The following is a 27,351-nucleotide window of genomic DNA, read 5'->3' on the forward strand; positions in this document are numbered from 1 at the left end:
CCTAGGAGGAACTTGGGCTTCTGACATAAATTTATCAAAATCTTCCAACATGGAAGAATTAACCTCGGACAAATTGGGGAGGAATACAGTATCAAGATTGTCGCGAGGTGTATCAAGGGCAGATTCACTAGTGGATGTGGAAGGAATGATAAGAATTTTGGGAGCTTGTGATGAAAATGAAACAATAGAACCTAAAGGAACAATTTTAGAAATTGGAACTGAAGTGGTACCTATAACATCACATGATATAGGAGGAATACCTTCATGCATTTCTTGAGAGTGGGAAGTACTTGGGATTTTAGGTAATCCCTCCTCATCAAATTCTTCTTCCTCTTTTTCCTATTCATTTTCAGGTTCATCCTCTTCTTCTTCTTTTCCATCATTGTCTTCATCCTATTCATTAACCTCATCATGAGTTTGTGTCCCTTGATCATAAGACTCACCTTGATTCTTACCTTTCCCAACTATGAACTTTATTTTTAGACGTTTAAAAGCCATAGGATCCTATCTAATTTTTGTCCTCAATTCAAAATTATCTCCCTTAGGCCCTATAGTATCATCTTCAAATGATTCAGTTTGAAAAGGCTTCAATTGAACATCATGCATATTCAACCAAACACTGGTATTATCAAGGATTTTTTGGAATCTAGCTTTGATTGAAGTATTCTCCTTTTGAGACCACTAGATAAGAGGCAAAGGTGATCCGACAACTTTGTTCTTCTCATACATAGGATCTAGGATGTCTCCATCCTCCTCAAGATTCTCAAGAACATCAACAAGATCAAAATTCTCAATTTGCTCAACCGTCAGGCGACAACAATCAAGTCTTTCGATGTCCTCTTCAATTCTACAATCAATCCATACATCTTCAATCTGGTGAACATGAGTGTAGTTCTTCTTTATCTTATTCTTCATGCCCCTATAATCAAAATATTTCCTAGCCTTGAAGAATTTCTTGGTCACTCTCCTCATTTCTTCCTCCATGGCACGAGCCTTGTAGATAGAGTTGATGGAGTATCTCCCTACGGTAATGGAGAACTTGATACATGTCTTATGAGCTCAAGATTGATGCTCATGGATTCAAATCATTTGGTGAGCCATCTCCATAAGGATGATTTTATCTGACAGATACCTTGGAAGAATAAAGGGCTCTCCATCAAAGAATCCAATCCTGATATATGTAAATGTAGGAAATTGTAAGAAAATACAACCATATTCACTTACTACTTTCCAGGCCTCATCTCACACCTCTCTTGATTTGAAGATTTTTATCAAACAAGCACATATAGTGGGAGAAGAAAGCAATATTGACTCTCCTAAAATCATGTAAACTCTCCTTGAGAGTTAACTGGGTGAAGTACTTAAAAATAGTAACCTAGCTCTTATCACCTATGGTAGATAAACCTAGAAAATGCCTCATTGAGGTGGCTGCATAAACAAGATATGAAGTCATATAAATTTCAAGGTGGTGGGCACCTTGGTTAATTGCTCACACAAAGCTTCCACAATCTGCTTGCCCCACTAAATTTGCTTCTTATTTCCCCTAATGATGTGAATGTACTGATACATCCACTTGTAGTAAGTGTTAGAACTCGGAAGTGGTGGGCAAGGTCGTTGATGTTACAACTTGTACCATTTTTAATTTTTTTTAATATCAAACCGAGTGAGTCTTAAAGCTATCTGCGATAAGGGTTTGGTTAAAGTTGGGGGTTTTTTGCATCATAAAACAATGACTTAGGTTCGGTCATGCTCCGTCAGGAGCTTTCAAGATCTCTTTTCTATGACTAAATTCAAAGTCTAAAGATGTTCTACAAGTCTATGTTAAAGAAGCTGGACCTAACCTAAGGAAGATTTTGGCTCTTGTATCAAGAGTTAAACAGGACATGATCAAGACTCATTCATGAAATTATCTACTTTAAAATTAAAACAAACTTTAATTTCCTATGAATTCAAATTCTAAGTTATATGTTGAAAAGTAAATCTATTTTAAATTTGCATGAAACAAAGTCTATTTTATGCTTTGCAAGAAACATAATCTATTTTACACTTGCAAAATTCAAAACCTATTCTAACAAACATTTGAAACAACTAAATTTCATGATTCACTCTGATCAAATCTTTGTTCCAATCTTAATTCCAAATCCCATCATCTCCATCAGTTACTATGAAAGCAAAATACATGACCGAATGAAATTAAGCAAAACTACAAAACTAAGATTTTTAACACTACATCCTTTCACTAAGGTACTTCAGCATGAAAATGAATAACTATGATTTCTTTTGCAGTCAATTTCATCTACTTAAACTCATCACAATTGAACAAAATAGAATGTAATGATCAATGCATAGAACACAAATTAAATTTAAACAAAGATCACCTATCTTCGGTCGAGTGGGCCCTACTCTTCCTCTGGTGGGATCTGTAGCACAAATATTTGTTGGATCAACTTCAAATATTCATTGAAAGAAACTTCCAAAAGGAAGTAGAACAAGTTTGCAGATTACAAAATATGAGACTCTAAACTGTTGGCTAAGTTATAGATAATGTGACTAACTAGCTAGCTTTCACAAGAAAGCAATGAGATATTTATACATATCCTCATTTTGATTCAAATGCAAAGTAACCCGCTTAAAACCGAGTAACAAGTAAAAACTAAACTGGAGAAGACTTAACATAACACAAAGGCAATCATTTTGAACATTCGTCCATTCATCCATATTAATAAGATAAAAGTGTAACATTTAATCACAAGATATTGTTTCTAATATACTTCCTTATTTACTGTTCAACAAATACTTAATGGGAAAGCCCAAATTTAATATATAAGTAGCTTATTGAAAATTTTATATATTAGAAATATATGTGTGTGTGTATGTACACACACACACACACACACACACACAGATATATATATATATGCCCAGCGACAAATATAATGCATCCAAATTTACTCTTTTCATGCATTATATCAATTTTAAGTAGAAAGTATAATTAAAAGTAACATCATTAATGCTCATCATTTCCTCCCATTTCTACTATGAACCATGTCCTCATGTTTGATCTAGAATATCTCAGTTGTATCTCTCAATACAAAGGACTAGGTCTAAACGGTTGAAATTATATCAATGGTATGGTCTAGGAGGAACATATCCATTCCACTGTTCAATGGCATAAGTCCATTCTCTCAAAGTTGTCCCTGCAAAGTTACTGGGTGCATTTAACTGAGGTGTTGACATGATTATCAATGGAGGCGTAAATCTCATCCCAACCCAATTTTTTTCTTGATCTTCAATAATCCTGATGACTAACCTTGCTCTATTTAAGCTCCAAGTAATATTACTAGGAGAAATGGGTTCTCTCTTGTGAAGCTAAACTTTTATAGTATTATACCTTACTCTGGATGCTTGGAGGGCTTTATAAGGCAATTGATTCTTCACATCTCTAAATTTTTTGATACTTGTAGTGAGGTTCCTTTGATAGGTTGGTTGCACCTTCTTAAGTCGGGAAATGGAGATGAACTTGGATCTGTATGTTGAGGAATTGGGAGTTTCATCTCTTATGGTAATTCCCAACCTATTTTGTTGTTCTCTATATTGGTTTAGCCTATCTTCACACTCTACTTGATTTCGCAACAAAGAGACGAATACCTTGGTTTTAATTTCACCGACAAAAATGTTTAGAAAGGATTGGTAATAATGGCCTAGGAGGAAACCATGCAAATAAATATTTGCACATTTGGTTCAACTAAATAGGATGACTCCTATAAAAGTCCTCAAGGAAGTCATCATCATCATCATATTCTATTTTCCTCCCTAGTACTAGTTGGTTAATATTCCACTGAATAAATCTCTCTTTGAGAAACACAACATATACCCTAGAGGGTTTTCTCATTGCCAATAGAGTTGATGATAGATTTGTCACTTTCTCTACTCATTGAATGGATTTATCCCTCTATTCTTTCACTTCTTCTAGTTGTTTTGACAACTCTTCATTTTCTTGTTTACGTTTTTCAACAACCAAGGAAAGTTCCTAGGGAATAGCAAAGGAAGTTGAAGTGCCTTGAACATGAGTTGGTGCTCTCTGACTTCTGATTTTTTGTTGTTTCCTTGCCAACTCTTCTCTTAACCTCCTTATTTCTTCTTCATTTTGTAATGCTTGAGCAGTGGCTTGATGCAATGCTTCTTTTGTTTCTTCCATCCTTTTTCTCCAATTTTCTTCTTTCATTTCAGATTGTTTTTGTATTTGCTTAGTTTCCAAGGTGGCCTTCTTTATTTCTTCTTCTTTTTGCCTAATATTTTCTTCTAGAAACCTTATTTTCTTGTTAGTTTCAAAAAGCTTTGTTTCTAATTTGGACAATATCATTACCTTCAATAATTTTTCATCCTCTTCTCTTCTTCCCTTGTCTGTTGTCTGAGGAATTTCTTCCTCAACCAAAATTTCTTTACCTTCTCTTCTAGAAAATTGTGGAGGGGATGAAGGTAATGGGATTTCCAAGTTATGGGAAGGAGACGACTAGTTTTGAGTAATCTCAATTCCTTTAGAAGATTCCAAAATTTTAGTATCAACTCCTAAAGGTGTGGAAGACTGAGGTAATTATTGCATCCTAGAATCATCCGAGGATTCATCATCAATTGTAATGATCTTAGGTGAAAATTTTTTAGGTTTTTTTTTTCAATTTTGGTTCTTTTGGTGGCAAATTATCAACAACTAGTTGACTAGGCTAAATTGACACATATGGCATAATTTATACAGGAGGTTGAACTTCAACAAATGGAGAGGCATGAGGGGTTTGCATAGGGGTTTGTTGAATGGGTTCACTAGGGTTTGACACAGGGGCATCATGAGCTAAATGGGTGGCAGCAAGAGAATCAGGTTTTTCATCCACCTTTTCTTCAACTTTACCCTTCTAATAGAGCTACGAGTAACTCTTGAGGTTTTGGGCTCATCGGTTCCCCTTTTCTTCAACTTTACCCTTATAATAGAGCTACGAGTAATAATTTTGTCTTTTGTGAGGGTTCCCCTTTTTCCATTTTTACCCTTTTTGTTATTGGTCCCCTCTTTGTGTTTTTCTTGATAGGTAAAGACAAAAACTCTAGCCATTTTTCCTTTCCAAATTCCTTCTTTAAAAAGTGATGCTTAACAAAGAGGTGAATCAAACTATGATACTTAATTCAACTACCTTGATCCTTTACCCTAGATATCATTGAAGAAATTTGTGAAAATAAGAAAGTCGAGAGGTTTACCCTAGCCTTTGGCTTGGTGTTTGCATACCTCATGTAAACCAGAAGTCGCATGCTTGGGCCCAACATAGTGTCATATTGTACCTCGCAAGTGAAGAACTTCATGAGCTAGAGTACTATAGTTTTCCATGGCTCGTCTAAACTGCTTTTGTTCACACCTTTCATGCTACCCTTGTGTATCTGAAACTCAGACAGACTCTCATTTCCTTCATGAAATGCATTAATTACCTCATAAAAATTAATGTGGCCCTTGTTTACCGATTCCCCATCAGCAGGAATGCCTGATATTTCACTAGTGACCTAGGTTGTTACTTCTATCACTTCTCCACCCACTCGGGTAATGTATACATGATTTTTTTTCACAAACTCTTCGACTATTCCAAGTTCAAATCCCTCATACATTTTAATGAATTTTGGCTAACCCACCTGTTCTAGCAATCTCTTTGTTTTTGGGTCTAGACTAAAAATTTTCGGCTTTGTTATTCTTTTGTTTCCCATTTTCACCTTAATTCAGAAAACTTTGTCTTCAACTCTGCAACTTTGACCTTACTTTTCAAAACAAATAATGAGTTAATTTCCAATTTGAGATAAAACATTTATCTCAAATATCAATTAATTGTACACACATTGGTTTATTAATTTCATACTCATTCTGCATGATCTGCTCGCCTTCACTCTATACTTTGTTCCGGATTTGTTGAGTTGGCGGCGACCTTAACATGTGTACTTTATCACTGTAATCATTACTTTTAAAATTTCATCATTACTTTCTAAAACTTGATCATTACTTTTTAAAATTTGAAATAATAGATTACGTCAGCCAAATTTATCCCTTATTTCTCCTCCTTAATACTTAAAACTTATATTATTATTGTTTGAAATAAGCCAGCGAAGATATTTATTCAAGCAAAATTCATCACTTCTCCCTTATATCTACAAAATTAGAAAATAATATTTGTAACGAATGTATACCTTTTTACTTACTTAATGCATATTCGTCATGATCTTCCATAGAGAATTGATTAATGCATCTCAATTATGAACTATCATGTACGACTGACCATTTTGAGAAAAGGACAAAGTGACATATCGATTAGGAGCCATATGGAGCATAAGTATCAACTTCATCGATAATAAACCGACAAGTTGATCAAGAATTAATCAGAGCTCTATCTGCATGGACTAAATAAGCATTAAATAATGAGACAATTCTTCTTGTAAATAAGATTTATGCTTCATGAACAATCAGGAGCTATAGGAACATGAATATGACACAAAACTTATTTCTGAATAATTGAGAACCATTAGGAGTCATCAAGAGCAAACTGTAGTTGATCGGAGAAAAGCCGCCATTTCTCGTTTTTAACTTTTCCCTTAGCTATGAATTGCCATTTCTGGTTTTCAATCCACCCCATTTTTGGTTTTCAATCATCCCCATTTTTTTTTGGAAGGTAAACCGCCATTGTTGGTTTTCAATTTACCTTCTTTATTCTATCTTCTTGTTGGAATCATTTAGAATAGAATTTTACCAAAGAAGTGATGTCTTCCATGATGAAATGTTCAATTTTGGATTGCAACTCTTAGAGGAATTCTTCTTTAGATGTTGGTTTATGATATAATTTGAGTTGATGACCATTAACCAACATAGTCCTTCTTTTTCTATTAATAGGCACTAGCTAGACTACATCATTGTCAAAAACTTGATCTATCTAATATGGTCCCAACCATCTTGTATGAAATTTTCTCTTAAACTCTTGAAACTGAGAATCAAACAATAGTGCCCAATCTCCTTTCTTAAATTGTCTGGAAACAATATGCTTGTCATGCCATATCTTCCTCTAATTCTGAATCATCTTTGTATGTTGTAAAGCTTCCATCCTCATTTCATCTAGTCTATTCAATTATAGAATCCTCATCTTTTCTGCTTCAGACAGACTAATTCCAACTTCTAGAGTTGTTCTCAATGTCTGCAATTCAAACTCAATTGGCATAACAAGGGTCTTTTTATATACTAATTCATATGGAGAGAATCCTGTTGTAGTTTTCTAGGTTGTATTGTAAGCCCATACTGCTTTATTTAATCTATCTGACCAATCTAATTTCCTAAAAAGAAACAGTTTTGTAACTATGTTCTCCAATTCATGATTGGTAACCTCCACTTGTCCATTTTCTTGTGGGTGGTACGGTGAAGACTTCGTGTGTGCCATTTTGTACTTGTGCATAAAGGCTTCCATCATGGTGGACATGAACTTCGATTCTTGATCACATACTATCTCTCTAGGTGCACCAATTCTTTGAAGAATGTGTTTGTATATGAAATCAACTACTTTGTCTTCTCTTGTTGTTGGTAATGCGTTCACTTCAACCCATTTTGTAACATAACCTGTACAGACCAAAATATACTAATATCCTTTGCAAGGAGGATCAGGTTCCACGATGTCAATTCCCCATTTTTCAAATGGTTCTAGGACTATTTGTGGTTGAAGTGGCATCTCCATTTTTGTTTTCGGTCTCCCCATGTGCTAACACTCATACAATGTTTCACATAAAATGAAACATCTTTAGTCATGGAAGGCCAAAAGTAGCCTACACCTAGGATCTTCTGAATTGTTCTGATTACTGAATAATGTCCTCCTTCTGGCTCATTATGACATGCATGTATAATGTCATAAACATCAATTTCTTGTACACACCTGCGAAGAACATGATTAGGAAATATTTTGAATAGAAGACCATCTATCCATTGAAATCTAGAACTTTCATGAATTAATATTTTCTTCTACTTAGGACTTAAATGATTTGGGCACTTCCCTCTTACAAGATAATTTGCAATATCAGCAAACGAAGGTGATTGCACTGAAATAGCAAACAAGTGCTCATCTGGAAATGCATCATTCACTAGTTCATTATTCCCTTGCAAAACCATTCTTGAGAGAAAATAAGCAACAAAATTAACTTTACCTGGTTTATCCACTATGGTAATATCAAATTCTTGCAAAAGTAACAACCATCTTATTATGCGACCACCTACAATAGCTTTCTTCATCAAATACCGAATGATTGCATGGTCAATGTGGATAAACACATTGTAACAGGTAATATAATGTCTAAAGTTATTGCTTGCGTATAAAACAACTAAAAATTCTTTCCTAGTTGTTGTATAATTCCTCTCTATGGGACTCAAGGTTTTACTGACATAATAGATAGCATGCATTGCTCCATTCTCATTTTTTTGTCCTAATACCACTTTAATATCCAAGTTGGACACATCTGTATGTATATGAAATGGTTCTCCCCAAATAGGTCCCTTGATTATAGGAGAGGTAGTCAAGGTATACTTGATAGCTTCGAATTATTTCTGGCAATCAGTTGTCCATAAAAATTTAGAATTCTTTTTTAGCAATGTAAACAATGGTTCTGCAATTTTACTTAATGCTTCAATAAATCTTTTGTAATAGCCTTGTTGTCTAAGAAAACTTTGTACATTAGTTTGAGTTTTGGAACTTCAATTTGTTGAATGAATTCCACCTTCTTTGGATCAACTTTAATGCCCTCTTTAGAATTATGATGTCCTAGAACAATTCCTTTTGTCATCATAAGAGCATATTTTTCATGATTTAATGATAATATATGATCCTTGCATCTTTGCAATACCTTATCCAAACTTACCAGTGCTTCATAAAATGTCTTTTCATGCACTGCAAAATCATCCACGTACACCTCAACACATGAAGTAGTTAAATCTGCAAAGATAGCGAACAAAACTCTTTGAAAAGTTGATGGCACATTACAAAGTCCAAATGGTAAGACTCTGTATGCATAAATCCCCCAAGGACGTGCGAATGGTGTCTTGACTTGATCCTTAGGAGCCACTTGTATCTGATTGCATCCACTAAAACCATCTAAGAAAGAGAAATAATTATTCCCAACTAGGTTATCCAACACTTGATCAATGAATGGTAGAGGGAAATAATCCTTCTTAGTGGCTTTATTCAATTCTCTATAATCTACACAAACACACCACTTACCAGTTTTCTGGGTACAATAACCAATGGGGAAACCCAATAGCTATCTGAAATTGGATAGATAAACCCTACTTGCAATAATTTTTCTATTTCCAGTTTAACAAAGTCCCTTAAGGGTGGATTGACTCTCCTTTGTCCTTGTCTTACAGGTTTAACATCTTTTGTATAAATATGATGTGTACAAATAGAAGGGTGTATTCCTCTCATATCCTTATACTTCCAATCAAATGCTTCAGTATGTTTCTCTAAAGTAATTTTTAATTCACGTTCTTGTGTTAGAAGAAAAGATGAATTAATAAAGATAGGTTTATCAGATGAAATTGAAATTTCCTTTGTATATGTCTTTCCTTTAGATGGATTCCCAATAAGTGTATTAAGAGGACAAGGATGCAATTTATCTTGATGGTGAATTTCCCCATGTCTTTCTTTCTCAACATTATCTTGAGAAGAGCATTCACCGCTTTTTCTGGTTAAGTGCATTAATAACATCAATCTCTTCTCCTTGTTCTGTTAGGATTCCCACAGATAGTGAGAGGGGGTGGGGAGGGGGGGGTGAATCAGTATCTAACCGGTTTGATTAAAACATGTAGAACATATTAATACTGTATACCGGTAAACAGAAAGTAATGCAATAAACAAAGATAACAACAACCACATGAAAAACACACCATAACACAGTAGTTTAACGAGGAAACCTGGTGTGGGAAAAACCTCAGTGGGATTTGTGACCCACAATATTCACTTACTGGCCAATAAGAGAATATTACTGCTACAAGAGGGGCCTGCACATGCAGGAAGGCCAAGTGCCTAGAGCTCATTGCTCAATTACAAAATGGGAAGTCTCACTGACTTACAAAATGGATTATATAAATCCAATATCTTGTACTGCTTCAAAATAGCATCTACTATGCCAGATCCAGTACCGGTTTATAGCTCTGCTTCATACATAAACCCTTAACCTATAATTCGCATAATAGGTCTGCCTTATTTTTCCTCATTACATTCTATTTCTTCCTCTATAATGAACTCTTATATATATGAGTCATTTTACAACTTTCCAAGTCAGCTTACAATGATTTTACAATGATTAACAAAATAATGTACAAACAAAATTCCTGTCGGCCTCTGTGCCGGTATGCTTCCTTTCACTGCCGGTGCCGGTGGTCTGTGTGCTGGTGTAAAGTCTGATCTTGCTAGTGCCCGTGGATTGCCTTGCCGGTGTCATAGGATTGTAAGGCTGCCATCAATGATAAAACCTTCAATCACCTACAATGTCTCATTGGAGTGTGCATTTGCCAACAATCTCCCCATTTGGCATTGATGGCAACACTCATGAGAAAAATCAAAAAACTGTCATCCAAAAGAATCTGTCGGTATTGTCTTACCAAAAATGTGTACCAAAAGAATGTGTACTCCCCCTGAGTTGATGAGTCATTTTACTGATTATTTTTCTCATTCCACTACTCCCCCTTTGGCATCAATGACAAAGGTTGTCAAAGTGTCAATGAGTGTGGTTTCTTGCTTCATCCTTGTAACCGGTTGGTTACAATCTGCAAAAGATCTGCCAAAACCAAATTCAAGCTCTCAATGAACTTTTTGTTGTCTTTTATTGCGGCCTCTATCCTCTGAACTGTACCGATGAGGTGTTGCATTTGCTCTGCCAGTGTTTTCTGTCCTTGAATCAAGGCATCAAATATTTCTTTCCTTAAGGAGGCGAGATAGTCCAATTTTGGACTAAGTCTCCATTTAAGATCTTTAGCCTTTCCTTTTATTCTTTCTTTGTCTCTTTCCAACTTTAGTAGTTCTTCCTCAAAACTTGTTATCTTCTGCTCAAAAACTGATAATGAATCAGATGAATTAATGAAATTGTCAGCTAGTTGATTTATTTCTTCCTGTATCTTGTTGATTTTCTTGTCTATATCAACTATCAAAAAGTTAGTTTTGCATGTATCCCTGTACAAAGTTTTGAATTCCTTCAATGTGCTACATAGTTCCGGTAGAAGTGTGTCAAATTTCCTTGTACACTTCTTTATTTCTTCCTCAAAGAATTTGTGTTTTTCCTTCTCTAATCTCTCCTTGAATGCTTCCTCTTTTATTTGTTCAACTGTCATGGTGTTTTCAGTAATATACTTAGACAAAGTGTCAAGTTGACTCAAAGAATCTTTTTTATTTACATTACATTTTGGTGCTATCATTTTCAAAATTGGAATAGTGTCATCTATTTCCTTGTAAGCCTGTGAGCTACAATCTGCTATCTTCTTTATGGAATCCAAAAGAACTTTTGTTACATTAGTTGGTTTTAATTCTATACTTGAAGAGCCAACACTCTGTATTCCGCCGGTGGGAGCAATATCCTTGCTGGTGGTGACCTCTGGTAGGTCAGTTTGTGTTTCCATTTCTTTAAGAAAAGGTTTGTCTTGCTCAGCTATTGCCGATGGCACTGACTCTATGTGAACCTGTTGCGGTGATGGAGCATGTTGCTTTGCTTGTTGCTCTGTGTTATCATCTGCTGGTTTACCTTCTGTACCATCAGTTATCGGTTTCTCATTAGCCATATCTGTCTTCTCAGTTGTATCCTTATCTACCACAATATTGACCTTTTGAGTATCAATATCCACTGTGTATAATACCTCAGAGTTAGGATTTGTGTCCTCTTGTGATATGTCCATGCTCTCACTATCTGGTTGATTATCAGTAGTCACTATCGATGGATTATTTAGAGGCGGTGGGGATAAGTTATCTTTTATTTTTATGCTAGGTGGTCCACCAACCTTGCCTTTTCCCTTATCCTTATCCTTCTGATATACTTTGATGGGTTTGGGGTTTCTATATTCTTCCTACTTTTCCTTCTCTACAAGGAATATATCCCATGCATTGGCAGTTTCCTCTGCTACCTCATTTACTCTACCAACCATAAGTGCTACATGTCGGTGTGCAGTTGAAAATACTGACCGGTTAGCCTCACAGATCAGATCATCTATCTCTTTTGGTGAGTTGACTGGATAAACAACAAGTAGTTTTTCAATTTTCATTTTCTTATCAAGCTCTACAACAACTTGCCTTCTAGCTTCAAGTCTTTTAAATAGTTATGCCGGTAATTCATCTACAACTTGCATTAGAAATTTCTTGTAAATGTCCAAGTGTAGAATTACACTGTTTTCAACTTTCTCCTTGTCATCAACTGATAATGAATCATATAATTTGTTGATGTTTTTCAGCTGTCCATCCTCTGTTATTTCATCTAGTAGTTTGTCAATTGGAGCAATGTTTTGTTGAGTCTTCTTCTTAGGTGTTAACTTCTTCTTCTTTGGAGTTATCTTCTTAGCTGGGGGCCTTACTGCCCATTGTTTCTGTCTGGTTCTTCTAGGAGAAGGTGTAGATACCAGTGAAGGTTCTCTTTTCCTCACAACTCTTTTAAATGCAGCTGGCATGTCACTTTCCGAAGAAGTTGCTACCGGTGAAAGGTGAGTTTCTAGCTGTAGTGTTTCTAACTCATCTTCAGTGATACCAGTTTGTTTAAGTACATCTTCTTTGATAGCCTTTGCTTGCCTAGATCCTCTTCTTACTGTTGCTTCTACCTTCTTTACCCTTTTCTTAGATTGAATTTGATTCTCAATAGTCTCAGCATTGCCAAATACCTCTTCTTTAGGTTCCTTGGGTGCTTCCAGAAGGGCTTTTGCATATGTTTCAATTATGTTGTCATCAGTTTCATAACCCATTTCAATAACCCAAATGGTTCTTGGGATAACTGCCTCCATCCAAATCTCATCCTTCTTAATAACAAAGCATATTCATCCTTATACTTATTTACAATTGCTTGTGAAAGTCCAACTCTAGTATTCATCCGGGCCTTCAATGCCTGAAAGTACTCATTTATATTCTTTTCTCTGTTTTCACCCATGTTATTTAGTAGATCAGATAATTGTTTTCCTACCGGTATATCAAAACCAAGACTCTTATTACCGATACCGGGTACCTGTTTTGTTATGTGCAACATTAAAGAGACAAGTAGGTTTCCAAATCTAAATGTCCCCTTTTTGTCTTTCTTAATTTTTCCAAGATTATCAATAAGCTCATCTTTCAACCATTCACACACATCTATTTTTGCATTATCCTTGATCATATCATATGCACTTTTTATGCATAGGCTAGAGACTAAATTTAACCTATTTGCATGTGTGGTTTTTTAGCCTAAAATCATGCTAATGAATCTGACATTGATGTCGGTTACATCATTCACTCTTAAAGATCTCTTGTCAGATGTTGCACTTGTTAGGTTCATCACTAGGTCATTTGAGACCTTCTTTGTCTTATCAGGTCTGTTAGCGGTGGAGGGTAACCCTGTCACAACCTTGACTGTCTCTTTAGTGATTTTGTGAACTGAGTCTAACCAAAAGAATGCACCATGTACCCTGCTTAAAACTATCCTTATAACTTCCTTAGGGAAATCGGAAATACTGAGAATTTCAGTGAATCCTAGGGTTTCAACTATTTTGTGTTCAGGTTTCACATTACCGGAATCGTCACAAATTACAGTCTTATACATGCTCTTGATTTCCTCATCACCTAATTCTTCTATGTGACAATGAATGTACATTCTAGGGTCTTTTGCAAAAACTACTCCTTTGGGGATTTGAGAAAATGCACCAACATTATCATCTTTCTTAGCAATTTCGGGAACTAACTAGAATATGGGTCTAGGGCGTTTAATCACTTCGACTACAGTAGGGTTTGCTATGAATTCAGGAATAGATGAAGAAGCCATGGATATAAATACCTTAGGAAAGATTGCTTGTTGAATTGCTTTGCTTCTTTGCTCGAAATGTCTTTGCTTAGGAATTTTTGCGCTCTTTGATTGTTTGAATGCTTAGTGAAATGAAATTGGAGCCAAAACATTGATTTATAATGTTAATTTTGCCAACCACCACATTTAATGCTTACTGGTTAGGTAATCACTTAACTTATATGTCGGTATAGAAGTAATTTCAACTTCTCACCATCAACCGAGGGAATAATAGCATGTTTCACATTTGATTGCTAAACCCTCAAGGAAATTTTCTTCAGTTAGATGAAGATTCTCCTGCCGGTGGAGTGTTACTCTCTTCTGTCGGTGGAGGAGTATTCCTATCAACATTTAGTTATGATTTCCTGATCCATTGTTTTGAGAATTCCTGCTTAACTTCTTCAACTTTTTCTTTACCTTTCAAACTAGGACCTTTGTTATTTACGAGTGAGGACTTGCTTCTACAAAATTTAGCAATATGTCCAATCTTGTTACAAGCATAACAAGTCACATTATTTTTCTGAATAGCTTTTTCATATCCTATGCCGGTTTGTGTTTTGCATTGATTAGATAAGTGTCCAAATCTTCCACAAACATAACATCTTACATTCATTTTGCAATTTTCAGAATTATGACCAATTTTGTTGCATTTGGAACATTGATCGGTGGGTGTATTGGTATTCTGATAATTTCTAGATCTACATTGATTTGCTCTATGACCATACTTGTTATAGTTAAAACATTTGCCATTAAATTTATAAGCAGTAGGTTGTCTTACCGGTTTGCCATGATCCTGTGTGTTTGCAGTATCAGAGCTTTCACCAGTTTCAAAGCCAAGACCATTAGTGTCACCATTAGGTTTCTGATTCTTCAACAAGTCACCAAGTTCTTCTGAGCTTTTCTTGAATTTTTCTTTATGTTGATTTGCAGCATCCAGTTCTCCTTCCAAGATACCTTTTTGTCTCATGAGTTCATTTGAGTCATTTTGTGCATACATCAGATCTGTCTTCAACATATCATTTTCATAAATAAGTCTTGTATTTTCATTTGCAGCATCATTCAGTCTTCTAGTCAAGTCTTCTTCATTCTTCTTTCTATCTTCAATTTCTTTACAAAATCTCATAGTCATATCCTGCATCTCATTTTTTGTTGTCATGTTTTCTTGTTTCAGCTTATTCGTCAGGTCACTAAGAGTTTCCTTTTCATCATTCTCATTTTGCATCTTTTCACAAAGTTCTCTTCTCTTGTTTCTTGAAAGGGTAAGATTTTCTTGAAGTGCTTGAATAATATCCTATGCAGCTTTAAGATCATCTTCAAGTTTGATATTTTCCAATTTTTCTACATCATAGTCTGAGAGAGTTGCTTCTAATTGCTTCATCAAGTTTTCCATCTCTACTGATATCAAGATCTTCCTCAAGCTGTTAGGCTTCTGAAAAATAGAGGACCAAGCTTTGATACCAATTGTTAGGATTCCCACAGATACTGAGAGGGGGGGGTGAATCAGTATCTAACCGGTTTGATGATTTTCTTCACTTAAAACATGTAGAACATATTGATACTGTATACCGGTAAATAGAAAGTAATGCAATAAACAGAGATAACAACAACCACATGAAAAAAACACCATAACACAGTAGTTTAACGAGGAAACCCGGCGTGGGAAAAACCTCAATGGGATTTGTGACCCACAATATTCACTTACTGGCCAATAAGAGAATATTACTACTACAAGAGGGGCCTGTACATGCAGGAAGACCAGGTGCCTAGAGCTCACTGCTCAATTACAAAATGGGAAGTCTCGCTGACTTACAAAATGGATTATATAAATCCAATATCTTGTACTGCTTCAAAATAGCATCTACTATGCCATATCCAGTACCGGTTTATAGCTTTGCTTCATACATAAACCCTTAACCTATAATTCGCATAATAGGTCTGCCTTATTTTTCCTCATTACATTCTATTTCTTCCTCTATAATGAACTCTTATATATATGAGTCATTTTCCAACTTTCCAAGTCGGCTTACAATGATTTTACAATGATTAACAAAATAATTTACAAACAAAATTCCTGTCAGCCTCTGTGCCGGTATGCTTCCTTTCACTGCCGGTGCCAGTGGTCTGTGTGCCAGTGTAAAGTCTGATCTTGCTAGTACCGGTGGATTGCCTTGCCGATGTCATAGGATTGTAAGGTTGCCATCAATGACAAAACCTTCAATCACCTATAATGTCTCATTGGAGTGTGCATTTGCCAACATGTTCCACATACTCTTCATACTCCTCAACATGTTCAGATAAAGTAACCATAGTTAACTCAACCACTCCATCCCCTTCTAAATTAATCCCCTCGTCAACCCAAAATTGATTGTCAAAATGAAATGTTAGCTTTGTTGGAGGATAAAAGGTCAATTCCTTCTACTTCAGACCATTAGAAATAGTCATTCTCCCAAATCTACAATTTATCAAAGCTGTTGCAGTTGCTAGCCAAGGTCTTCCCAATATGATCAGGTATCTTGATTCTCTCTTCCTAGCCTTGAGTACCAAAAAGTCAATTGTATAGTCCCAAGTATCAATAGTAACTGTGACATTTTCTAGGACACCTTCAGGTTTAGTAGTAGATTGATATGCTAATTGAATTACAATTGTTGTGGGTTGAATTCCCATCGTTCCCAACATTTTTGCTATATCAGTAGTGATGACATTTATGACTGCTCCTAAATCAATAAACACGTTAGGTATCTCAACTCCTCCTATGCTCAAAGCAATCATAGGACTCCCAGGGTCACTATATTTCTGAGGAAGAAATCTTCCTGACAATACATCTGTAAGTTTGGTCCCTACTTGGATTGTGGAAGAGAACTTGCATTTTCTTCTAGGTGGTCTTACACAAAGTGACTTAACAAGTTGGTTAATTTCTAGAATGTTCTTGATGGCTTGTAACAAAGGGATCTCTATGTTGATTTTTTTCAATTCATGAAGAAGAAGAGAATCTGCCATACTAATATGATCGGATCGGGAGGAATCAGGAGCTATCTATGATGTCTTAAAATTCTTTGGATATGGGGCTTCATTAGTCACTTCCTTTTTATTAGAATTTCCATTTTTATCATGAGATTCTTCACTCGTCTCCTCATCCTTGTCCAAAGCATCGGGCTTTGAAGGAATGTTACGATTTCTTAGCTGAATATCATTAACTTTAATTACCTTCAAAGTAGGAGGATTAGAATCAATATTGAATGATTGCTGAGGATGATTGTTCTGGGGATTTGGAACAGGTTGAGATGGAATTTGAGGTTGATTCACCTATTCATTAGCAGTATTTGGTCTTGTGATAAGAGGGGGAGGTTGTCCCCAAAGTCATTTTGGACCTTGATTTTGCCATGGTTGAAATTGAGATTGATTTTGTTGCCATGACTGCGGATTAGGATGCCACTATGGTTGGTTTTGCTACCATTAAGGTTGATTCCATTGTGGACTAACCCACTCCAGAGGTCCCCATGGTGTAGGGGGTGGTTTCATTTGATATGAAGGGTTCCATTGATTAGCATTTTGCATCTGGTTTGAATTCCAATTATTCCTTGGACCAAATTGTCCTGAATAGGCATTAAACCCTGAATTTTGAGATCTTTGTCCAACATAATTAATCTCTTCTTCTACGATAGGAGGTTTCCTCAAATGATTTTTAATTTCTGGTAAAGCATTGCAAGAGATATTTGCATGATTCTTTTCACAAATTTCACAAAGATCTACTTGATTTAATGGGCATTCCCTTAGAAGATGTTTTTTCCTACATTTCGAACAGTAAATGGCTAAGGGCTCAATGTTTTTCTTGTCTACCTGAGTATTAAGATGGAGGAGTATATCAGTTTTTAGGTTTTCTAATTCCTCCATTACTTGTGATACATCAAGCCCTAAAGCTTTGTTTTTTCTAGAATCTCTAGTCCCAATTTTGGTATTGGAGTAATTTCTACATATACCAATAATTTATTCCAAAGGAATTTTATTGATATCTCCTTTTCCCATTAAATTCAAAGCTTCTCTAGACTCATCATCAATTCCTCATAAGTAAATTGTTCGACTGATATCATCATTGATTCCCTCAACACATCTTTTGTATACAAACATGAATCTATCAACATTATACTCCAAAATCTCATCTTCCAGTTGCTTCATTCAAAATAATTCATCCTTCCTGTATCATACTCAACAATAATCTTGGTATTTATCCAAGAATACAGTTTCCATCTCCTGCCATGTTGAGATAAGACCAAATCGTAAACCCATAAACCATCTTAATTCTGATTCTTTTAAGGTAGAAGGAAATGACTTCAACTTCTAGTTATTAGATGTGTAGTCATAGGTCTGACAAAGCACTTTAAATTCTAAAAGAAATTGATTAGGATCTTCAAAAGTTTTTCCTCTAAAAGTTGGTATTATTGAGGGCGAAATATTTTTCATAGGAGGCCCATGATCTCCTATATTCAAATTAATAGGATATGAAAATGTCCTATTGGGTGGGGGATCTTTAGTTGCTACACGATCACCCATTTCTTCTTCCTGTTGTTGTTGTTCGAATTGTTCAACTTGTTCTTCTTCTTGAAATTAATCAAGATTGTAATGTCTTGGAAGAAATCTTCCAAATTGATCTCTAGATCTTCTCATCAATTACTCAACTTTTTCCTTATCAACACTAAGGCTTTAACTTTGGCAGCCAGATCTTTTTAATCCCCAACAACGACACCAAAAATGGTGGGAAAGGTTGTTGATGTTACAACTTGCACCATTTAATTTATTTTAATATCAAACCAGGCGTGTCTTAAAGATATCTGTGATAAGGGTTTGGTTAAAGTTGGGGGTTTTCGCACCGTAAAACAATGACTTAGGTTCAATCATGCTCTGTCAGGAGCTTTTAAGATCACTTTTCTACGACTAAATTCAAAGTCTAAATATGTTTTACAAGTCTATGTTAAAGAGGCTAGAACTAACCTAAGGAAGATTTTGGCTCTTGTATGAAGAGTTAAACAGGACATGATCAAGACTCATTCATGGAATTATCTACTTTAAAACTAAAACAAACTTTAATTTCCTATAAATTCAAATTTTAAGTTATATGCTAAAAAGTAAATCTATGTTACGTTTGCATGAAACAAAGTCCATTTTACGCTTTGCAAAAAACAAAATCTATTTTATGCTTGCAGAATTCAAAACCCATTCTATCAAACTTTTAAAACAACTAAATTCCATGAGTTAGTATGATCAAATCTATGTTCCAATCTTAATTCCAAATTCCATCGTCTCCATCAAATACTATGAAAGCAAAATACATGACCGAATGAAATTAAGAAAACCTACAAAACTAAGATTTTTAATAGTACATCCTTTCACTAAGGTACTTCAGCATGAAAATGAATAAATATAATTTCTTTTGCAATCAGTTTAATCTACCAAAAAATCATCAGAATTGACTAGAACAAAATGTAATGACATCAATGTACTAAACAAAAATGAAGTTTGAATAAAGATCACCTCCCTTCGGTCGAGCGGGCCCCGCTCTTCCTCCAGTGGGATTCGTAGCACAACTATTCTTAGATCAACTTCAAATCTTCATTGAAATAAACTTCCAAAAGGAAGTAGAACAAGTTTGTGGATTACAAAATATGAGACTCTAAACTGTTGGCTAGGTTATAGACTATCTGACTAACTAGCTAGCTTTCACAAGAAAGCAATGGGATATTTATACATATCCTTGTTTTGATTCAAATACAAAGTAACCCGCTTAAAACATAGTAGCAACTAAAAACTAAACTAAAGAAGACTTAACACTAAATTAATAACTTCCGATAGAAGTTAAATTTCATTGGAAATAGCCAATGGAAACAAACTTAGAGGAGATCGAGGAAATTTCTCCATTTGGAACGATCAATGGTGTTCACCATTCACACGATGGTTGAACTGAACTTCAAAAATCTCTGTCTGCTTGTAAGATTCAAACAAATTTGAAAATGCATGTTTGAAAAAATAGAACACAAAACAAAGGCAATCATTTTGAACATTCGACAATTCAGCCATATTAATAAGCAAAAAATGAAACATTTAATCACAAGATATTACTTCTAATATATTTCCTAATTAGCAGATATAATAGTATAAAATAGTAAATATGCATGCATTATATCTTCCGCCAAGCATAATAGTTCACAAAATATTAAAAGTTTTAAGTAGAAAATATAATTAAAAGTAACATCATTAATCCTCGTCAGGAAGGCCTTTTACTCTACTAAGAAGAGTAATTAGATCATTGACCCCCTGAATGCAGTCACTGTGAGGAAGAGTTTTAGGCCACCTTGAAATTATAGGCTTATAATTTTTTAACCAATTATCATTGATGTTGCTCCTACACTTATCTAAATTGTTGTCATAATAGGTCACAATTGATTGCATATCAATATTGGAATATTGATCTATGGGCAGACAGTTGAAAATTGTGACAAAGAAGTCCTCATCAAGCTTCTTTGGTTTTTACTTTTGAACTTTCATGAGTAGTAGACTAAGCTTCTTTGATTAGTTTCTTATTGCAAGAGCTTATCACATTTTGCTTGATAAGGGTATGGGAGTGTATTGGCCATGAATTAATTATTTGTGATTATACAAGTCGATGGGGCTTGCCAACACCAATAGAATTGAGCAAAGTGAAGTCAATGTTGTTGAGCACCAAGGTAGATATGCCATACACACTAGTCATTGGTGATTTTATGATTTGATGTGGCTTGCTAGCACCAATAATGTTGAGCAAAGTGAGGTCAGTGGGCATCAAGGTAGACGTACCATATAAACTATTGAATACTCATTGAGACATTAATGTTGATGTGATTGAGAAAACTATAGCACACATATAGAATAGTAAAAGATGATTTACATGCCAACGATATGTTCATCATCCATTTCACAACTCATTGAGATAGTGAGATTTTATGTGAAGTAACATTATTGATTAATACTAATATATATAATATGCGAATCTGTTTGATAAAGACTATTAGATAACTTCACAATATTATCTTTTTGTCCCTTGAGATCAAGTGGATTTCTTGAGTTTTGATTAGAATAGATATCAGTTTTAGACAGTTTACAATAAATAATTATCCTAATACATAGTTTAGAATAATATTAAATTAATCACACAAGATGATGGCGGCTAAGGGAAATCAAACAGAATGGAAATGCCCATGGAGGCCAAATCAAACACAAACAAAAGGGAAAACAAACAAAATGGAAATGCCCGTGGTGACTGAAGAAACCCTTAGCAGAATGGAAAAGCATTTGGGTGGGTCATCGTGCCGGAGCCATTAGCTGGAAGGCCGCCGGCGACAAAGAATATCGCCCATAAAATACTAGCCGTTGAGAGAATGATTACGGCAAAGAAAATTCAAATGGGAGCGTGAAAAAGCATTTGAATTTCAATATAAATATAAGCAATTCAGTTTCATTTCGTTACAGACATTCTTTCTTTCTCTGATTGCCCCTTTTTCTCGATGTTCTGTTTTGTGATTGTCCGTTTCTGTCAATGTTCTGTTCTTTCTCTCTGTTTACTTCAAAAAAAAAGTGTTTGCTTTGTTTTCATTTTTCATTTTTCTGGTTTTCAGCGTGCACGCTGGTCTGTCTGTCTTTTTAAACGTAGAGCAGAGTAAGAGGCAGAGCAACCGAGGGCAAATTCTTCTTACAGGTAATCCTTTATAGACAAGAAAGATTTCATTATTGTTTGTTGCAAATCCAATCAATTCAATTTGGCTTGATAAACTTTGGAAGGAACTTTCATTTTGGATTGAAATTATTTATTCTCAGTAGGTTTTTTATTCTCTTAATAGCAGCTTCCTGATTCTTTTCTTCCTTATCCTCTCTGAACTTTCTCACCATTTTCACCCTCCATTTGAATGGATTCAGTCCCAATCGTATCAGGTGGAGGAAATGGTGAAACAACTGCCATAACCAGAGTAATACAGATCACCTTTAATGGGTCTTTTCACATTTCCCATTTTGTGCATTTAGAGATCATGGCACGCCATGAGACCACATTTCTTTGAGGAATTCTGTCAAACAGTTCACACGCAGTTTCTATGGTTTCACATTCCTTTAGAGGAATTCTATCAAAAACAGTTCACGCTTTAAGCCTAGGGTTTCACATTCCTATGCATATATATCTGCTGGATCATTTCCAACTATACCGTCTGACACAATAATGTTCACGTAAAATAAGTAAATAAGTTTAATACACCCTTAGTATTATTATCGTCTACCCTTGAAGCTGTAAGCCCTGCTTATTTATTCTTAATATTATAATCTTCGAAGCTTTTGCTGTTGCTTGCATTACGATGACAGTGATGGGTTTGACATGTTTGATATTGGAGATAATTCAATTCTATAATGTAATTAATACATTTTCACCTAATACCCATTAGTTATTTTCACCCATGAATGTTTTGGTTTATTTTCACTCATGTTTATTTTTAATCCTTTTGGTTTGATTGAAGGACTAATGCAGTGAGATTCCAATGCAGGCATAAGATGCAGAACCCAGCAAGTGTTCATCTAACTGACGCAGAGAGGAAGAAATGGGAAGTTCCTTATGACCTGCTTTGCCTTATGACCTGCTTTGTTTATAGCAAGTAGCTGCTCTAGAAAGAAACCATATTTTCAAAACAGCTAACCCAGTGTTTGAATTCTCTGTGTTCTCAGGCAATGAGTTGATCTTCTCCTACACAGCTAACCCATTTGGATTTGCTATGAAGCGCAGATCCCATGGAGAGGTTATGTTCAACTCTTCATATGGTAGCTTGGTTTTCAGTATCCGGTAATCAGCACAAACCTTCCTACATCAGTTTCACTGTTTCTTTTGTATGAATTGATTAATAATAGGAAGAGTGATTTTGGCTAGGTGAGCAGATACGAAATCATTGAGGACTTGGATGTGTTATCTGTACCATGACTGTAATCCTGTGGTTGTGCATGGACATGTGCACCAATGTACTAATGGACAGCCACATGGAAGCTCGGATGTCTGATTTTGCTTAGCCAGACTCATGCAGAGGGAAGCCACCATGTGCTCTAGCGCGTACATTGCACCAGGTATTTACTTGTTACTGTCATTTAAGTTTTACATTTGAATTAAGAAAATTCAATGTGTATATTTTGATATAGGAGATAAAGCTTTTAGCCATTGTATATTTTTTTATATTCCTATGATGACAACGAATATTTCTTTATAAGTGATGGTTTTTTTAAGATGAATAAAATGATTATAGATTCCCCCATGTTCCATACCTTGTTGTCCATAAAAATATTCTATAAGTTAAAAGCATGGATCACAAATTACTGTTCCAAAAGTCATTACTTATAATTGTTCCAAAAGTCATTAGTTAAAATTATTCTGTGATTAAAACCAGCCACATGGAAGCTCGGATGTCTGATTTTGCTGAGCCAGACTCATGCAGAGGGAAGCCACCTAAGTCACCAGGTTCAAATTCGAATTCGAAGTTCGACAACATTGAAATTCGAATGAAGTTCGATGAGGGAAAAATTCAAAATGTATAAAATTCGAATTAAGTTCGCCATATGTATAAATATGCCAGATATATTCTATAAAACAACCAATCTTTCATATGGGGGATGGTTCTATATGAATTGCTAATAAGGTTTATTGTAAGTAACATCTTTATCTCATCTTATGAGAATAACAGAATCACCAAATACTGGAATACCTCACTGATTGGGTAATCAATTATCATCTTCAGCATTTTTTTTCTCATCCTAATTGAGGGTTCTAACAGACATAAAGATCCTGAAGAAAGAACGGCTTAATGGGTTTTAATCAAAGAAAAGAAGATGTGTTTAAAAAATATTAATAGAACAAGGCCAAAAATTTATATAAAAAAAAAATTTGAAGTTCGGCGAATTTCAACGATTTTTTTTTTTTTTTTGAAGTTCGGCGAATTTCGAACTTCAAAGATGAAATTTGGCCGAACCTGGTGACTTAGGAAGCCACCATATGCTCTAGCGCGTACATTGCACCAGGTATTTACTTGTCACTGTCATTTAAGTTGTACATTTGAATTAAGAAAATTCAATGTGTATATTTTGATATAGGAGATAAAACTTTTAGCCATTCTATATTTTTTTATCTTCCTATGTTGAGATCGAATATTTCTTTATAAGTGATGATTTTTTTAAGATGAATAAAATGATTATAGATTCCCCCATGTTCCATACTTTGTTGTCCATAAAAATATTTTGTTGGTTAAAACTTAAAAGCATGAATCGCAAATTACTATTCCAAAAGTCATTCGTACAATTATTTTGTGATTAAAAACAATCATTTGATATTATGAATTTTGAAAGCCTAAATGTTTATTCCAGATATATTTTATCTAAATGTTAATTATGGAGTTCTATTTATGAACAGCTATGTAATGGATATTTTTTATACCAGCAGTAAGATGACACACAAGCTAATTAGGGGTTTGCTGGACTTTTACGTTCGTCTCCACTAGATGTAGTTCAGCAGTTCACTGACCTGATAGGACATACAACTGCTGTCTATAGATTCCCTGCTCTGCAGTTTTTTGGTGTAGCATTGTATTGTTTATTGGCTTTCAAATATTTTACAGAACCTGCAAATCATCTACACTAGTAAGGCCATAGTATCAACAACTTAGCTTTATTGGTTATGTATTTTACCGTGTAGAGAAGTTTGTTTACCATTGGGATTTAGTAATTCTACTTCAGCGTGTGATGTTATTTTGGATTCCTTGTTTTGGGAGCTCTAGTAGGTTGGCTGGATTAATTCCTTTTCTTTAATATTGCAAATGGGATACATGGATATGATTTTCTTGGTTTCAAGTTAGCAGGTTTCATAGAATAGAGAATAAAATCCTGATTTCTAGTACTGATATGTTTGGAATGTTTTGAAACTTTATTAGCTGAGTGCTATTGTTTTATCAGGAAAAAACAGTCGGGATTATTGAAGTTGAAGTTGAAGTGCTTGATGAAGTTAACATGAATGATTAAAAATGGGACTCGGTACATTTATGTGCCTAATGTTTTAGATTGTTTTCACTACCATTTTGTGTTACTGCCTTTGTTTTGTGTGTTTCTTGTGTATACCGTTCTTTTAGACTTGACTAGAATCTGCTATAGTGCCAGAGTGAACCAAAAGATACTAACAATTAGATATTAATCTTAGTAAAATGATATGAAACGAAATTTTAGATTATCTCTTAAGTTGTTTCAGATTCAAGGATTAAATCCAGTAGGCATATAACTAGGATTAAGAACTTATTCTCACCACCAGATTAGCAACTTTCCTACACTGCCATGGATGATGTCATGCCATGAAACTCCATAGAATGCAATTCTAACCTAGACATTCTATTCACATGTTGTAAAATACTAACCCCACATGTCTAAACACAAAGCTATTTCAAGTGTTATTGGACCATCTTATTCAGTTACAAATGATTAGAGTGTATTACCTATTATGAAGGGGAAGAGCCAAATCATGTGCAAAATACAAAGATAAACTCCTGTCCTGATGCACATCCAAATTTTACATGTCATACAATATTTGAAACTGCTAAATACAAGAAAAGTTGTATGGACAGTTTTTTGCCAGTTGCCTTGGTTTTTTCCATGTTTTGAAAAGGGGAAATTTACGCATATCAATTGGTGGTGCACCTATATTGGCAACATTCATACAATCTCATTTATGTTGCTGTTGTGACCAAGATTGCACCTGCAATGCTCAAGCTGAAAGCTAAGTAATCTTGTGAAACATGGGATGATTTCCGAGCCTGTGGGTTGCCTATGACGGAAATCAACCTCCAAAGTGAGCTGATTCTGTTTGATGAATCTCCAGCAAACTAACCTTTGACGGGAAAAAGGATAGAAGGATAAGTGAAATGCAACCTATCCTAAGAGGAGGTGATACACCAAATGCAAAGACTTACTTGCAGCCCCTGAATCACAATTTATTTCAGAAAAGGATGTTTGTTCACAACTCAGCACAAGATGCTCAAAACATAAATGTTTCATGAAAATGATCTAAGATTTTAATGCTTGTTTAAAGGAAAAATGTCTATTTCCACAACTCCCACACATTAAAACTTATAATCACAATCCATAACCTGCATTAAACACATCATTTCTGCATGCATTCTAATAATATGAATGAGACAAAATTGAAGGATTTATAGGTAAATCACAACAATTATGTCAAAATCAATCATTGTAAGTCGAGACAAGAAAGATAGGAGAAGGAAAACTACTTCTTTTATTCAGTAAAAAGGAATTGCTGCTATTACAAATCTGGAAAACTGAGTTACAAATGCCTTCTTCAGCATGAAAGAGCTGGAAAAGCCACAATACATGCTCCAAGGAATAAAAGAACTAGAGAAAAGAAAGAAGAATACGAGACTTATAGAAAAGAAGCCCTCAAAGCGAGTGATTGAAGAGCTGGTGTTGCCTCCTAAATATGAGCTGAAAGTGATTGCTTTCCACCTTGTCTTTATCTTCAAATCTGCATGATGAAGCCTTTGGTCGAATTTGAAGTAAAGTCATGCAGAAAGGAGGTCCAAACTGATGGTAACTAGAGGTTGATTGCTTCAAAGTTGTCCTCAACTGATGGTTAACCCATGAGGGTTCATAACTGCAATAGGACTGCTAGAACTGCTTCGAACTTCTCCTTTTTGAGGGCCAAATTGATATGAACTCAGAATCCCACCTCTTTTATCTCAAACTCATACTCGCACTGCTTGATGATGAGTCAACGGATTGATAGGTTTGTGTACTTTGAGCTTGAATTCGAACTTGATGCTTACCTACCCTCATGAAATGTAGGGTTTCTAAGTTTCTCTTCCCTGATTTTCCTTGACCTGTATGACATTCTCCAATGATTATGTCTTCAATTAGATGTATGATTTTTGAGTATATTGATACATGCTTTATCAAAGTAATAACTTAGAACCCTTTCTTTATGACTAAGATTAATATTATTTCTGCTTCTTTATCATGACATAAACTTTCATTGTATTGCTTTTTAAACCATCTCTGTCCTGATGACTGTCAAAAGCCTCATATTGTGTGGATTGACCATTACATGGTCTCCTTGACTGTTACAATACCCTTCCTCTTTTTGACAGTTATGAAGATCTACATGATATTTACCAGTCATGACCTTACTGTCTTTACATATCTTGATGGCATTCTGACTGTCTTGGCTATGTCTTGAACATATTAGGAATTACTGGTTCT

At 35.0% G+C, this 27,351-nt stretch overlaps 1 long non-coding RNA gene across 3 annotated transcripts in view; it reads left to right on the forward strand.

The window, feature by feature from the left end:
- The window catches only part of LOC131052378 (uncharacterized), a 70,224-nt gene that overhangs the window by 31,030 nt on the left and 11,843 nt on the right, over positions 1-27,351 (forward strand). The window contains exons 4-5 of one of the 3 annotated variants that reach the window (XR_009358837.1): positions 23,085-23,172; positions 24,028-24,092. This is a non-coding gene — a long non-coding RNA (uncharacterized LOC131052378). Of the gene's footprint in view, positions 1-23,084; positions 23,173-23,489; positions 23,614-24,027; positions 24,093-27,351 lie in introns of those variants that run through there. The other 2 variants (XR_009358835.1, XR_009358836.1) reach the window with 2 other exon arrangements.

This window comes from Cryptomeria japonica, chromosome 9 (assembly GCF_030272615.1).
Source record: "Cryptomeria japonica chromosome 9, Sugi_1.0, whole genome shotgun sequence".
Classification (NCBI taxonomy): Eukaryota; Viridiplantae; Streptophyta; class Pinopsida; order Cupressales; family Cupressaceae; genus Cryptomeria; species Cryptomeria japonica.